At 41.7% G+C, this 17198-nt stretch overlaps 1 protein-coding gene across 2 annotated transcripts in view; it reads right to left on the reverse strand.

Annotated features, from left to right (window-relative positions):
* Nucleotides 1–17198, reverse strand: part of dennd2c (DENN/MADD domain containing 2C) — a 203196-nt gene that overhangs the window by 114957 nt on the left and 71041 nt on the right. The gene's annotated exons all lie outside the window — the stretch shown is intronic.

Raw genomic sequence — 17198 nt, forward strand, 5'->3', positions numbered from 1 at the left:
CCACAGTGGCAAGCTGTCCTGGCCCAGACACAGCAAAACGGGCCAAAAGCAGGATACTGCTGCCACCATGTTCCACAGATGGGATAAGGTTCCCATACTGGAATGCAGTGCTTTTCTATCTCCAAGTGTAACACTTCTCATTTGAACCAAAAAGTTTTATTTTGGTCTCACCTGTCCATAAAAACATTGCTCTTCAGCAATCTGTTCTTGGGAAGCAATGTTTTTTTGGAAAGCAGTGGCTCTCTCTTTGCAACACTGCCAGTTCAATCGTTCAGGTAATAAACATCTCCATTAGCCAGCTGCAGCTTTGTCTCATAGCTTTATGATGCAACTTTCCTAGAAAGCAGCTCATAATTGCTTCGGACACCGCCTGTTGTGGTGCCTTTTCACATTTAACTGAAAAATTGAACACCACATCCAAGTGATTTACAGGTATAGTACAAGTAGATGGGCATTATGAAGGAGCCAACCAAGAAGTCGGTGGAGTAAGAAAAACAGAACTCTTATGCTCTTTATAGACCGCCCGACAATACTGAACTTTATCCCAAGTTTCTATACAACTACAGCAGAGATGAATCCATCTTGTTGTATTGTGAGTGCCTGAAAGTGAAGTGACTCACTCAGGGCCATAACTGAGAAGACACGAGTGTGTGTGTCAGTGTGCGTCCCGAGTTGTTCCATTCCGAGGATCTGATGGGGGCAGAACTGGAGGTAGCACAGGTTAGACAGAACATCAGAGGTAACAGACCTTCTTTCTGAATCCCAGGTAATGCTCAATGACCACCCAAGTATACAAAAAGCAATTATAGTAACTAACTCTCCATTTTGCCAATACACTCATGCTAAGCGAAATTCAGAATGCCACACACGCACATAATTTGGAGTACTAATTAAAACTGTCTGACATGCCTTTGGGATGTGAGAGAAAGCCAAACCAACATAGATATCAGGAGAATAAGAAAACACTACACAGTCAGTGACCAGGCTGGGGCTTAAACCTAAAAATCTGTGACTTTTAGGCAACAGCGCTGTCTGATATGCAACTAATGTTGTTTATAATATTTAATGCTCAAAACAATTAAATGCACACCTTTGAATGAGAGTACAGCATCAAGTCAATGAAACTTCTGGGCTATTGATGTGGTCAGTTAAGTAGCACAGGAGCCTGTTATTCAGTTTCAGCTGCTTTAGTGTTAATGAAATTAACAATAAGTGCACTAGAGGGGCAACAATGAGATGACCCCCCAAAACAGGAATGAATGGTTTAACAGGTGGAGGGAGGCCACGAACATTTTTCCCTCGTCATCTGTTTTTTTTTTTTTTACTAGTATTGCATTTGGCCACGGGCGGCACGGTGGCACAGAGGTAGCACTGCTGCCTCTCAGTTAGGAGACCTGGGTTCGCTTCCCAGGTCCTGCCTTTTGTGGAGTTTGCATGTTCTCCCCGTGTCTGCGTGGGTTTCCTCCCACAGTCTAAAGACATGCAGGTTAGGTGTATTGGCGATTCTAAATTGTCCCTAGTATGTGCTTGGTGTGTGGGTGTGTGTGCTCCAGGATGGCAGGCACATCAATACATGCCATTGCCAGAAGGTTTGCTGTGTCTCACAGCACAGTCTCAAGATCATGAAGGAGATTCCAGGAGACAGGCAGTTACTTGAGGAGAGCTGGACAAGACCCCTCGTAGAAGGTCCTTAACTCATCAGCAGGACTGACCGGTATCTGCTCCTTTGGCATGGAGGAACAGGATGAACAGTGCCAGAGCCTACAAAATGATCGCCAACAGGCAAGCCACTGGTGTGAATGTCTCTGACCAAACAATCAGAAACAGACTTCATGAGGGTGGCCTGAGGGCCCGAGGTCCTCTAGTGGGCCCTGTGCTCACTTCCTGGCACCGTGGAGCTTGATTGGCATTTGCCATAGAATACCAGAATTGGCAGGTCCACCACTGGTGCCCTGTGCTTTTCAAAAATGAGAGCAGGTTCACCCTGAGCACATGTGACAGACGTCAAAGGGTCTGGAGAAGCCATGGAGAACGTTATGCTGCCTGTGACATCGTTTGGCATGACCGGTTTGGTGGGGGATCAGTGATGGTCTGTGGAGGCATATCCATGGAGGGACGCAGAGACCTCTATAGGCTAGACAACAGCACCTTGACTGCCATTAGATATCAGGATGAAACTCTTGGACCCTATGCTGGTGCAGTGGCTCCTGGGTTCCTCCTGGTGCACGACAATGCCCGGCTTCAGGTGGCGAGAGTATGCAGGCAGTTCCTTGAGGATGAAGAAATTGATACCATTGACTGGCCCCCCACACTTGCCTGACCTCAATCCAATAGAACACCTCTATGTGGGACATTATATTTCAGTCCATCCGACGCCTCAGACTTTCCAGGAGCTCAGTGATGCCCTGGTCCAGATCTGCGAGAAAATCCCCCAGGACACCATCCTTCGTCTTATTATGACGTTTTCAGGCATGCATACAAACACGTGGGGGCCATAAAAACTACTGACTACAATTTGGAGTTGCTCCCATGCAATTTCGGTAAAATGGATTAGCATGCCTGTCACATCAAGTCTTTGAATTCAGCCCTTTGTAGGTTGATCATTTTCATTTCCCTCAAACGATGTGGCATCCTTTTGTTCCTAACACATTACCATATCAGTCCATATCAGTAGAGATAGCCAGCAGGATTTTTTTCCCATTGAGATCTGATGGGTTTTCAAAGTGTTCCTTTAATTTTCTTGAGCAGTTTATAATGGTGCCTAAGATAGCTGCTGCTTCAGTTCCCACGTCTAACTCCCTACATGACCCGGAGTCCATTTACCTGCCGGAGAGAATTATATGGAACCATATTTGTAAACCAGCTTGGACTGATATTCAGTATTAAAAGGTGCCATTTTAAATAAACAAGATTGCTAACTTCCATTCCCACCACTAACCGTTATCCCTGAGCCTCACAGGTGAGCCGCATCATCACGCCACACTGTGCACCACTTTTTTCTTGCTAGACATGAAGTTCCGGTTGTGTCGACACAATAAAAAGGAGACAGCTTGGGTTGAAGTCCAGGTTCTGGCTGGGCCACTCAAAGCCTTTCACAGAGTCCTCCCTAACTCATTCTTGTGTTGCCTTTGCTTTGTGTCTTGATGGAAGAGGAACCTTCCAGGGTACCTTTCAGAGTAGGTTTAATTAAGAATATCTCTGTTTAGCTCCACGCAGGCTCTCTAGAAAGTGACCAACAGGTTTCTTGGTGACCACTCTTACCAAGGCCCTTCTCCTACGACTGCTAAGTTGGGCTGTATGGTCAGACCTAGAAAGAGTTGTGGTTGTATCAGACTTATCTCATTACAAAATTATGGACACCATTGTGTTCTTGAGATCCTTCAATGCTGCAAGAATTTTTACTGCAGCCTTCCCCAGATCTGTGACTCTGCACTTCCTTCGACTTCAACACTTGGTTTTTTTGTTCAATGTGGGATCTTCCCTGGACAGGAGTATTCCTGCTCAGTCCAGTCAATTGAATTTACCAAGGTGAACTCTACACATTTCAACAATGACGATTAACAGAACGGGAAAAGCCTTAGCCAAGGCAAAGGGTTTGAACCCTCGTGATAATGTGATTTTAGTTTATTTTTAATCTATACTAATAAAAGGCAAAGCCCTTACTGACTGACTGACTCACTCACTCATCACTAATTCTCCAACTTCCCGTGTAGGTAGATGGCTGAAATTTGGCGGGCTCATTCCTTACAGCTTACTTACAAAAGTTAAGCAAGTTTAATTTCGAAATTCTAAGCATAACGGTCATAACAGTCGACAACGTCCGCCATGTTGAACTTTCTTATTTATGGCCCCATCTTCACGAAATTTGGTAGGCAGCTTCCCTGTGCTAACCGAAACCGATGTACATACTTATTTCGGTGGTATGATGCCACTGTTGGCCACCATATTGAACTTTCTAACAGTCTTTGTTACTTATGGGCCCATCTTCAAGAAATTTGGTATGCGGGTTCCCAGCACTAACTGAATCCTACTTACGTACATATATACATCCATAGCCTGCAACTCGGTCGCCGTGTGAGGCGGCGTTGGGTCTCCCATCCCCACGCCTCACACTTTGTTGGCTGCCTGCCTATATAAGGCCATCCGTCGCTCCAGTCTCTTCATTCCCTTCCTTGCTTCGCCACGGGATTCACGCCTCCCTGCCGATAACTGCAGCCTTTTTATTTAATCCATGGCGTCTCCGCTCTTTTATTGTTCGTTTATTATGATTATAGTTATTGTGTAGGTATTTTAGACTTACTTTACATTGTTCAGGTACCCCATTTCCTTTATCATTCCAACCGTACCCCCATTAACATGTCTATCGAGGTGATCACCATCGATCAAAGAACTGTCACTTACCGAGTGGTTTCCATGCCCAGAGATGGCACCTGCCTTTTCCATTCTCTTTGTTACATATTGCACGGCCATATCAGGCTCACTCTTGATATCCGGAGGGACATTGTGTCTTATGTATTGAATGACTGGGACCGGTTCAAGGTGTGACGGTACAGGAGATAGTTATAATACACAGGAGCACTAGAAGAGTGAAATTCTTAAGCCCTTCACCTATGGATCTGCATGTGAGTTGATGGCTGCCGCTGAATTGTTTGGTTGTCGCTTTCAAGTGTACCGAAATGGCCAAATATTTTACACCTTTCGACAACCGCCAATGCCTCTTAAACATCTTAGAGTCACAGGTGACGATTTCAGTAGTGGACACTTTGATGTTTATGAATGTTTAAACTCTCAAAAGCTGGATGTGAAGTTATCAATGAAACCGGTTGTATGCTTACAACACTTGACAGATGCCGAATGTCACTTCAACACAACAAGTCCTGCAAATACTGACGTAATTGAAACAAACCATGAAACTCAAACCGATTATAACAGCAGCAATCCAAGCTGTGAGATTTGAGGCAAGATTACTGTTCACATGGCCAACTGTACGTTACATGCTCAAGAGTAAGCTCAGCGCACAGCTTGGTCATATTACAACCGGAGGGCCGAACTCACAATGTAGTATACAAAGAGATCTTTAACAAATAATTATTGGTATATTTTCCCTCAATTTAAAAAGGTTTAATTTTCTTCTTAATAAAAATTTTAAGGCAGTACTTCGCCGCTGCAAAGCGCGGGTATTTTGCTAGTAAATAATAAATTAGCAAAAATTTCTAAAATCCCAATTTTGCTTTGTCATTCTCGGGTATTGAGTGTTGCTTTATGAGGGTAAAAATTAATTCAAATGATTTTAGCACAAGGCTGTGTGGTATAGCAGGTCCTTAGCCCAGGAAGAAGGTGGTCGATTTTAAATGTAATAAACGTGCTCACGCTGAGGAGTACATGCGATCTGCCGCAACGAGTGCTCGTCTCCGGGTTTGTGTGAGGCACTCAGCCGACCATGCATTGCCTTGCCAGCACGTGTGGTTGGTTTGATTGTTTCATTATCAGCTTGGGGCACCAATCAAGCGATTGCACCTGCAACCACTCCCCAGCCTATAAATGGGAGGGCAAGATCTGAAAGGAAGAGAATAGAATGGAGGTTAAAGTGAGAAAGAAAGGGAGAAGGTGGCAGGAGATGGAAGGAGCTGGTGCGAGCAAGCTCAAGAGCAGGAGCAGAGACAGGCAGCTGTGTGGAAAGCCCCTGGAGAGGAGCGGGTGGCCAACACCCAGGGAGCTGCTGTAGTGAGCGACTTTGGGGAGCTGGAGTGATCAGGTGGCCGCAGAAGCCCAGGAAGGCAGTGGTTTGGATTGACAGCCCCTTGGCCTTTGGAGACCCAAGCCTGTCTGGAGAGGGAGTCTTAACCGTAGCCATGAGAAGGCAGGGTCCCGGACCTGTGGAAGGTCAGCTGTGTCTGTTAGTAGGGATATTCCTCTGCTGCAAGGCTGCATGGGAATAAACAGAGGAGACTCCATTTAAAAGAACATTGCACATGGCTTTTAGAAAGGACGCTTTCCTGCCAGCTGGTTTTAACCTCGTTTTAGTCGATTTATTAATTCTAATTGTAACCTCACCTTTTTAATTAGATTATTTATTTATTTGAGAACTGTGCAGTGCACTTTTTGAACTTCTTGAATTCCTTTAATAAAAGCACTGAGCACTTTGAACCTTTTCCTGCTTTACGTGGTGTCCTCAATTCAGTGGCATAGCAAGGGGCGGGCAGAGGGGGACGGTCCACCCCAGGCAGGACATTTTTGGGGCTCAGTAAAATTCGTGTGTAAGCAGCAGGGTTCGGAAAAATATCGCTGATGAATGAAAAAAGCCATATTCTCTGATTTTTATCCACAAATTCTTCAAAAATAATTTTCAGACTGTCCTACTGTGACAGCCGGTATCAGACACAGCAGCAAGCATTACACCGATAATAATTTCTAGGAAGATAAACAACTAATTTACAATTTATAATTTTGTTTTGTTATCAATCCGGATGAGTTTTTGCTCTGCGCATAAAATATCCCCACCTATCACTTGTACAATACACCAGGTAGGTCTTCAACTACAGTGGTGATAACATCTAATAACACAAAAGGAATCACACAGTTTAAAACGGATCATAACTTATCAGATCAATGGAGATTCTTAAATCAAAACTAAGAGAGTATTCCTTCTTCTGACCAGTACATGATAGTTACTCAAGAATTAATTATTTCTTTATCGATAATTTATTGGCCACTATCAAATTTTGCAAGTTATCTCCGATCATGCCCCTCTGATCTTAGAACTTGAATCACAAAGCCCTACACATTTATTTTGTAGCAGACGTTTTAACGCCCAGCTGTTAGCAGATGTGAACTTTACAGAATACAAACAAACTGATTACTTTTTAGAGACAAATGCATCCTCAAAAGTCACTGCAGAAGTACTGTGCGAAACTCTGAAGATGTTTTTAAGAGGACAGATTATTTCATATCATTCCCATAAAAATAAATTGTAGACTAAGAAGGCATCAGAGTTAATCAGCAGAACTACCAGAATAGATCAAGAATATGCTATGTCTCCAAATGAGGCACTTTTTAGGAAAACACAGGTTTTGCAATCATAATAACAAAAGAACAGCTCATCTTTAAATTGTGACATCATTACTATGAACATGGAGAGAAGGCTAATAAGATCGTAGCTCAAAAACTCCACAAGCGGGAAGTTCACAGTGCAGTATCAGAAATTACCAACGCAGACAGAGATCAAATCATTGACCAGAAAAATATGTCACACATTTAGGGAACACTATAAGTTCTTATATTCTACTCAGTTTAAAGAAGATAAGACAGAATCTAATGAGTTTTTTGATGCATCATGAATACCATTGCTAGATATTCTTAGTGCAGAGGAACTGGACAAACCTCTGACACTTACAGAATTACTGGATGCTATAAACTCACTCCAAAGTGGGAAAGCATCCGGCTCTGATGTCCGCCCTGTGGAACTGTATTAAAAATGATCAACTAAGTTAGCTCCACTATTATTAGCAATGTCTATAGAAGCTAGAGACAGCAAAAGTCTTTACCAACTTTCTAAAGAAAACTAAGGACTTATTAGAATGTGGATCATGCAGACCAATTTCACTTCTGAATAATAATTTTAAGATATTCTCCTAAATTCTAGCTATAAGGATATGGAAAATGTTTCCTTCTGTAATATCACAAGTCCAAACCGGATTTACTAAAGGCAGACACTTAGCTTCAAACCTTCAACGTCTGTTCAATATAATATACTCACTTATAAAATCTAACACACCAGAGATTGTATTATCTTTGTATGGAGAAATAGCATTTGACATGGTAGAATGGGACTATCTATTCACCACATTGCACAAATTTGGGTTTGGCCCAAATATATGTGCATGGTTATCAATCCAAATGCGTTCTTTCTCTTCTATCACTTGTACACTAGGCTGGTTCTGGTTTTCACAATGTAATTATATTAAACTAATAATAAGAACATGGCCTATCAGTGCGTCTATAATAATAATAATAACAATAATACATTTTATTTATATAGCGCCTTTCCCATTCCAAGGGTATAGAGTATATAGAATTGTACTAAACCAAATAAATAAATAAAGAAGAGTAAGATAGTAAATTCAGAGAAAAAAGCCAAACAGACAACATAATTGATGGTCTCGCACACACACACAGGTTACATGAGCATCTTGACAGAGAGGTAAACTGAGAGAAGGGTAATAAAGTCAAGTAGAGCTAAAAGCCTTCCTAAACAGATGAGTTTTGAGTGTTTTTTTAAAAGAATTCATGGAGTCAGCTGATCTATACTATATTCTTGTCTAGATGATGCTTACAAATAGTTATATGTGAAATAATTATAACCTATCTAAATAGTTATAAATAATTATATGTGAAAAATTATTGCTGTTTCTCTATACAGTATATGAAAAAAATCAATGCAAAAATGTATCTTAATTTTTCTCTATATGTCATTTTAATTTTCTATTTAAAAAGGTTAACATATTCAGAGATGTTGGAGGGCGGCAAATTGAAGCACCACCCCGCCCCGAGTGGCACGAACTCAAGCTACGCCACTGCCACATATGCCAAGCTCATCCTTTGGGAACGTTATGGCACATTGTGGCAGGTTGAAGAGGCTCCTGGTGGGATCCGGTAGTATGGAGCCGACCCGCACTGTCACAGGCTGCAGCCTATCAAAATGTGTAAAAAGTGAAGGGGTGTGAAAACTTTCTGAATGCACTGTGTTTATTACTGTTATTTTATAATTATTTTTCAAACTCTCCTAATGGTAGAGAGCGTTGTAAACTGCGGTTTGAGATTTTACATGTAACCAAGGTGGACATTTCATGATAAGATTGTTCTAGCCACTAATCATGGTGCCAGAGAGTGGTAGTGTGTTGCACGTTGATTAGCAAACACAAGTCAGAGCATGCGTTTGCTAATACATTAATACATAGTTATTTGGCAGATGCCTTTATCCAAGGTGACTGAAGCTCATTTATGATACTGGTTCCATTTCTTTTGGTTTTCCAGTTGGAGTACAGCCTTGCTCGGGGTAACACAGTGTCAGCATCAGGATTTGAACCCACAACCTCAGTGTCTGAAGTCCAAAGCCATAACCGCTACAACAAACTAGACCTTGTACACACATGTCAATACAGAGCCTGTTAAGCAGCTCGGATAGTGGATGGACATTTCCATAATGAACATCCCAAGGTGGTTTACACTTCTATCTTTCGCTCTGAGTCACACAGCTGAGCTACTGGCACATTGTTTCCCAGCAGCCATGGGCGTTTACAGTGCACTGGATTACAGCCATTCTGTCTGCTTTTGTTTCTTATAATTACTTTTCAGTTACCGGACAGAGAAGTGCATAAATATAAACATTGCCAGACATTCAAATAATGCCCTAAATTCAAGTGATCCTGAAATTCTTCCTAAAACCCTTGCAAGTGTATTAATTAATGAACGAAAAAATAAAAATTTGGGTAGAAAAACAGATAAAAATGGCAGCGCTTCAGATTTCAGGCGAATCTTGAGAAGGAAACTGCAAGTCAGTCTCTCCTGAATGTTGTTTCCGTTTCTATCTGCTATAAATGAGCAGGGCTTTCATTGTAGGGTCTTCTTGACCAGCAAACCACATATCCCTCACCCCGGGTGAAATCCACAAACAGGAGGTGACCCCTGACCTCTGGCACTATTGTTCTCCATGCAAATGTTTCCAGGAGACTACCATGAGCTGCATTTCCTCTGCTCAGACTTGGACTCCCCTCGCTGCAGCGTCCTGCCAGCCTCTAATTTTAACCTTGAGGCTCATTCTGCTCAGACACAATAAGCCATTGTGGCCAGCAATGACGGGTGCATCTCTTCAGCATAGCACAGAAATGGAGGACGGTGAGGGGGAGGACCAAGGCAAAGCAGCACCTCTCTGGATTTCAAGTTGTTGTGTGGGGATGTAAAAGTAACAGTTTGGGCATCATGGTGAAAACAGTAGACTTGCGTCTCAGACAATGCAGGAAAAGAATGAGGAAACGCCTTACAATGTGAAACTTTAAAAGCACTTTGCCCACTTCAGAACAGGTCATCCACCTGAAGATAAGCCTGTTCAGTCCCAGTCAGTTCTTGGGTGGCAGGTCAAATAGGCAAAAAGCTTGGGCTGCTTCTGTAGAAGTGTTGGTGAGGCCAGCAGGGGGCGCTTACCCTGTGGTCTGAATGTGGATCCCAATGTCCAAGTGCGGTGATGGGGACACTGTGCTGTAAAAATGGCACGTCCTTCGGATAAGATGTAGAGCGGAGGTAAAAAAATAACAAATAAGATTCTGTGAGCAGTGCAACAAAGCCAGGGGACCTTTCCATCTGTACCCCAGAGTTTGTCAGCGACATTGTGTATCTTATGTAAATAAGTCCCCGTAAAATTGATGACAACAGAGTATGTGTCACAAAGGTTATGTCGGCATGTACTCCTTGATCTGCACTTCCTGGTATAATGCTGGGGTCAAGAGATGGCAAAGACCACATACACTAAAACAAGTCTAACCAGATTTACTGCTAGCAAAACAAGAAAAGTAGGTCCCCTCTACCATTCAAATTGCAACACCAGCCAGTCTACGTTAGAAGAAACAAAGGAGCCACACCACCTGCACTTCAGAACAGGTCATCCACATGAAGCTAAGCATGTTCAGACCTGGCCAGTACTTGGATGGGAGACCATCTAGGAGAAGCTTTGGTTGCTGCTGGAAGAGGTGTTGGCGAGGCTGGCAGGGTGTGCTTACCCTGTGGTCTGTGTGTGGATCCCAATGCCCCAGTGAAGTGATGGGGATACTGCGCTATAAAAAATGGCGCCGTCCTTCAGATGAGGCATAAAACCGAGGTCCTGACTCTCTGCGGTCATAAAAGATCTCTGGGCATCCGTCGAAAAGAGTAGGGTGTATCCCAATGTCCAGACTAAATTATCCACCTCGGCCTGGTCATTTTGGCCCACTAATCATCCCAAAATGTCTCTGATTGGCGCTCTCCCTCTCTCACCACCTAACAGCTAATGTGTGATGAGTGTACTGGGGCGAAAAAGGTGGATGCCATACATTAGCGACGGCTAGAGTGGCTCCCTACTTCCTGAAGTGCTTCAAGTAACGAGATTAGTGCTACATAAAAATAAAGAATTATTATTGTTTGTATTTAATTCTTTGCAAGTAGTGTCCTTATAATAAAAGAAAAAAAGGCACTTGTGCACTTATGGGTTTGTTCCTCCGATTCACACGTGGAGTAGCTGTGTGTTGTCAGGTTTGGAGGGGACAAGGTGGCACGTTTCCATACAAAGAGCCCGTGGGTAGAGATGTATACTTGTTTCCTGTTGTGCTTCACCCCGCTGTTCTTCTGGAGCGACCGTGGTGTTTGGGAGTTGCGGTGCTGCATAGTATGCAACTGGCATATGACATATGCTGGTCACAGGTATACAGGACCAACATGACGTGGGGCACAACAGAGTGTCGGCAACATACGTGTGTGTGTGTGCGGCACAATCGGCAGATATTGTTGAGACTTAACACGTGACCAGGGTGACATAGGGGTGTTAGGTTAGGGGATCTAAGCCTTGCGGCAATGCATGGGTACACTTTTTCCGTCATAATATTTTTATTTTAAGAGAATCAATAAATCTATCTAAATTATGATCACCTTCTATTCGAGCACTATCCTACTATTATCTCATCAGTACTACTAATCTGAATCAACCAATGATTTTAATTAATTTTATAAAAAGTTTTAATTAGGCTGTTCCATTGAACCATTGCCTACCCATCACTTTAAAATATTTTTAAATAAATCATTATTAGTTCAATAATATAGTACTTTATGGATATTCACCAGAACAGTACACTAAAGCTAAAAACCAGATCATGTGCAACTTTAATTTGATTAGGTATTTATTCTTTCTTTAGTCCGACCATAGGGGTGTTAGATTCGGGTCAGGTGATGGTTGACCCAGGATAAAAACCTTTCACCAGCAAAAGGAGTTCAGTTCAGATTAGGGGAACGTCAGTACACAAAGAATTAAGGCGGCTGCAGGGTGACTTACAGACAGGGGAGAAGACCGTTATTCCAGTTTGCCAGGGCAAGCCAGCTTTCCCTCTGAGTTTTTTTTTTTGGTTTAGACAGTGAGAGAAAGCAGGCAAAGCTCTATTTTAACTTAAGGGCTAATTCTTCGGAGCCCGTTAAAAAAGGGATTGATTTTCTTGTTTGGGAGATTTTTTTTTAAAGTGCATGCCATGAGGTGAATATAATTTTTTTTTTGTTTGTTATTCATTTTAATTATTTATTCAACTGTTTGTGTTCCTTTTTTATATTTTCTCTATGGAAGGTTTTTTTTCCAATAAATATACCTTTTTCACTGGTTATATCAGCTGTGACTGCCTTCCTTACTGTCCCACTGACTCTCAGCCCCAATACTTCATGTTCCTGAGTTCCTGCTAAAGCCTAAGGTAGAGACACTGGGGTGTGACAAAAAGAAATTTTACCCAGCTAAACCAATTCAGCTACGGAGAAAACAAAATCAAAAACAGCCAGACTGGCAGGGCTGTAGAAGAACAAAATCCTCCCAGTCCCACCTTATCTACTTAGACAGGGAGGTAAAAATGAAACACAGTGCCTACAAAAAGCATTCAGCCCCTTGGACATTTTCACATTTTATAGCTATAAAACAATGAAGCACAGTGGAAATAATTTGACTTTTTTTGACGGTGATCAATAGAAAAAAAAAATTCTTTGATGTCAAAGTGAAAAAGGATAATTGCAGATTGTACTGAATGAAATAATCTATAAAACACAAAATAATCAATCACACAAGCATTCACCCCTTTTAATATGACACACCTTGTGCCGCCAAGTGGTTTCAGAAGTAGCATAATTAGTGCAAAAGAGATCATTTGATTGTAACTTAAGGTGCCTTTCCATTCTGGTACGACGACACATTAGTCTCCATTTCCACCTGTCGTCCACACTACCCAGCATTTCAACTTTTGAAAACACTCTCCAGAGCCGTATACTTCTCAAAACGCTGCCTCAGTGTTGCAGTGTGGGTGGGTGAAAATCCAGCTTTTCAGAAATGCAGGCTACTAATCGAGCTCTGATTCGTTCACACTTATCATGTGGCCCTTCTCCGATTGGATCCTGCTCTTTACAATGTCTCATTCCCTGATTGGTCACCCTTCATGGCACAACAACAACAAAATGTACTTTTTTTTAAACATATTTTCATTCAAATGATGAAGTTCAAAGTGCTCTACAAGATGTCAAAGAAATGAGGAAATGAAAATTAGATAAGAATAACAATAAATCAAAGTATACACAAATAAATAATGAACACATACATAAGACAGATATACTGTAAAATTAATAGAAGTATTGTCCTTAAATATAGATTTTTTTTAAGTTTGTAAATGTGAGTCTAATGAACAGGTTAGGTGGCCAGAGAAGCAGCAGATGACAAAGAAGCTGAAGAAGAAAAAGAAGCATTTGAAGCAGAAAACAAAAGCAGAAGCAGAAGAAGCATTAGAATCAGAAGCAGAAGATGAAGAAGAATTAGAATCAGAAGCAGAAGATGAAGAAGAATTAGAATCAGAAACAGAAGATGAAGAAGCATTAGAAGAGGAAGCAGAAGAAGAAACTCCTCCCAGGTAAACTTTAGACCAGTGGTCCCCAACTCTGGTCCTGGAGGGCCCCAGTGGTTGCAGGTTATCATTCTAAATCTTTTCTTAACTAGTGACCTGTTTTTGCTCCTAATTAACTTCTTAGATAGATAGATAGATAGATAGATAGATAGATAGATAGATAGATAGATAGATAGATAGATAGATAGATAGATAGATAGATAGATAGATAGATAGATAGATAGATAGATAGATACTTTATTAATCCCAAGGGGAAATTCTGAGTTCATTTGAATTGACTTGCTCTTGAAGACTCAGACCCCTTAATTGTTTCTTTTTCCTTACTTAGAAGCCAAACAATAAAGAGATACAAAACATTCCATCAAACTGTGACCGTCCTACAGTATCTGAAAATAAAGAAAGGTGAAGGTCTCAGGAATTCTGATCTGCTCAGGTGATCAAAACATTTTGACAGTTGTCTTAGAAAAGAGAAAATCAACAACTTCAGAAATGTCTACTATTGCACAATGAGAGCAGCAACAAGCCATGGAGTTAAAGAACGGGTTTAATTAACAAGAAGAATCAGCTCCTGATTAAGTGACGGGTTGGAGACCAACATTGTCAATCATTCAATATCTGATAATAAAGAAAGGTGAATGTCCCAGGAATGCTGATCTGCTCAGGTCTCCAAAACATTTTCTCAGTGCTCTTAGAAAAGAAAATAATCAGCAATTTCAGAAATGTCTGCTATTGCACAATGAGAGCAGCGACAAGCCATGGAATTAAAGAACGAGTTTAATTAACAGCAAGAATGTGAGTCTAATTAAGCAGCTGGTTGGCGTGAAATTGGTTGGAGTTTGAGTTCCTGATTTAGTTGGCCTTCTGTTAGCTCACTCACTTTATATTTCATTTTAGTTTGGCCAATTAAGGAAAGAAATGAAGCAAATCAGAGGAACAAATCTTAAAAAACAAGTCAATTAAAATTAATTCAAAAGAAGTTCATTAGCAACAAAAAACTGTACTAATTAAAGGTTAAAATGCAAATCTGCAGCCACTGGGGCCCTCCAGGACCAGAATTGGGGACCCCTGCTTTAGGCACTTTCACTATAAGAGGAGCAGCAGACGAAACTCTCCCCCAGTTACACCTCAAAGTCTGAACTATACAATGAAACCAGATAAATAATTGCTCAGTTACAATGAAGGCAGTTCAGCATATGGTAGTTGATCTACAAGGAGAGCTAAAGAAGAACGTTCTCAGGATAAAATCCGATTTGGTTTTCTGCAGAGGTCAGAAGTAGTCAGGAGAAGACCTTCCTACCAGTTCCATGATTACACCGGACATTTCAGTTATGCCTCACATTTTCATCTATGAGAAAGCCTCCCTAAACTGCACCCACTCACACCTCACCTCAAACAGACATGCGAGATCACCAGGAGCAGGAGAAGAAATTCCTCCCCATTCAACTGCAGGCACACCAGCTTGCTCACCCAATAGCTAAAGCCAAATAAACTCCTCAGCCAGATAAACTAACCCAGCTTCCAGCTCATCGCCTGATAACATTCGAGATAAGGCTGTTTGTCTAGTGGGCTGAACTGTAAATTGCACCAAATTACTGTTTCTCTAGACTCCTTGTTCCGTATAAACATGTGCAACACCTGGGATCTTCTGCTGTTTTTTTCGTTCGTCCCACGCTGCCCCCCACTGTGTAGCTCATCTTCCTTGAGGTCGGTGGCACTGCAGCCTTGGACTCAGCCTCTCTTTACATCAGTCAGAAAAATCCACTTTATAGCTTTCCACTATCTAAAAATCATATTGTCATGTTTTACATACCACAACAGAAAAAAAGGGCAGAAATTGGGGTTGAACTTGACTTGCTGAAAGCACATTATTGGCTGTCAGAGAGGTGGGCAAGATTGCTGTACTTTGGAAATGAGCAACTGTGATGCTCTGACCCAAAGTCAAGCAATTTGACATCCCCTGTGATTTACTACAGATTACTAAGTAATGCAGCTAAAGTTATTGGGACTGACCTGGCAAGTGTGTGCCAGAGGACAATGCTAAAGAAACTAGAAATAATCTCGACTGACGACAGACATCCATTACACGTACAACTCAACTTCAGTAAAACAGGAAGGATTAAAAATCCACACACATCGCTCTAGAAATTCCTTTCCTCCAAGTGCCATACGACTTTTTAAATTCGGAATATTGGAGAAAATGATAAAGGTTTGATACGTATCCTGTAACAGTTTTTGTGTAAATATGCATTATCAAACTGCCTTACCATAACCTGTCTTGTCTTGTCTATTTGTTTGGGTTCATTTCTTTCTGTCTTGTTAGTAGATGCAAATGAGAAGGCAAATTTCATGTTTTATTATGTAAACCTGACTAAATAAAGCAACCTTGAACCTTGATTTCTAATCATGCAAACAGACATCCTCAAATGACGAGGTGAGCAATGGCTTTCATCAAGTCTGACATTCCCTCCGACTACAACAACAACAACATTTATTTCTACAGCACATTATCATACAAAGGATGTAGCTCAAAGTGCTTTACAAGATGAAGAAAGAAAAAAGACAAAATATATAAAAAATAAAATTAGGCAATACATAGAATAAAAGTAAAGTCCGATAACAAGGGAGGACAGAAAAAACTTCTTTGTCTTCTTTCAGCTGCTCCAGTTAGGGCTCACCACAGCAGATCATCTTCTTCCATATCTTTGTCCTCATCATCTTGCTCTGTCACACCCATCACCTGCATGTCCTCTCTCACTACATCCATAAACCTTCTCTTAGGCCTTCCTCTTCTTCTCTTACCTGGCAGCTCTATCCTTAACATCCTTTTCCCAATATACTCAGCATCTCTCCTCTGCACATGTCCAAACCAGCACAATCTCGCCTCTCTGACTTTGTCTCCCAACCGTCCAACTTAAGCTGACCATCTAATGTCCTCATTCCTGATCCTGTCTATCCTTGTCACACTAAATGCAAATCTTAGCATCTTTAACTCTACCACCACCAGCTCCGTCTCCTGTGTCACCGTCTCCAACCCATATAACATAGCTGGTCTCACTACCATCCTATAGACCTTCCCTTTCACTCTTGCTGATACCCGTCTGTCACAAATCACTCCTGACACTCTTCTCCACCCATTCCACCCTGTCTGCTCTCTCGTCCACAATCCCCATTACTCTGTACTGTTGATCCCAAGTATTTAAACTCATCCATCACCAACTCTACTCTTTGCATCCTCACCATTCCACTGACCTCCCTCTCATTCACACACATGAAAAAGCAAAAAAAAAATTCCAGACAGCTGAAGTAATAAAAAATAAAATCTGCAGAGGTTCCAAGGCCACAAGACCACCCAGCCCCCTTCTAGGCATTCTACCCAACATAAATGACCTCAATTAATCCTCGTGGTATTCAGGGTTCACATGGAAGAACTTGATGGTGACAGTCATGAGAACCTCTGGCCTTCCATCCATCAATGTAGGGAACTCATGGTGCTCTGATCGGGTGGTGCTGATGGCACAAATCGCTACCACAGAA

Source organism: Polypterus senegalus, chromosome 3 (genome assembly GCF_016835505.1).
Source record: "Polypterus senegalus isolate Bchr_013 chromosome 3, ASM1683550v1, whole genome shotgun sequence".
Classification (NCBI taxonomy): Eukaryota; Metazoa; Chordata; class Cladistia; order Polypteriformes; family Polypteridae; genus Polypterus; species Polypterus senegalus.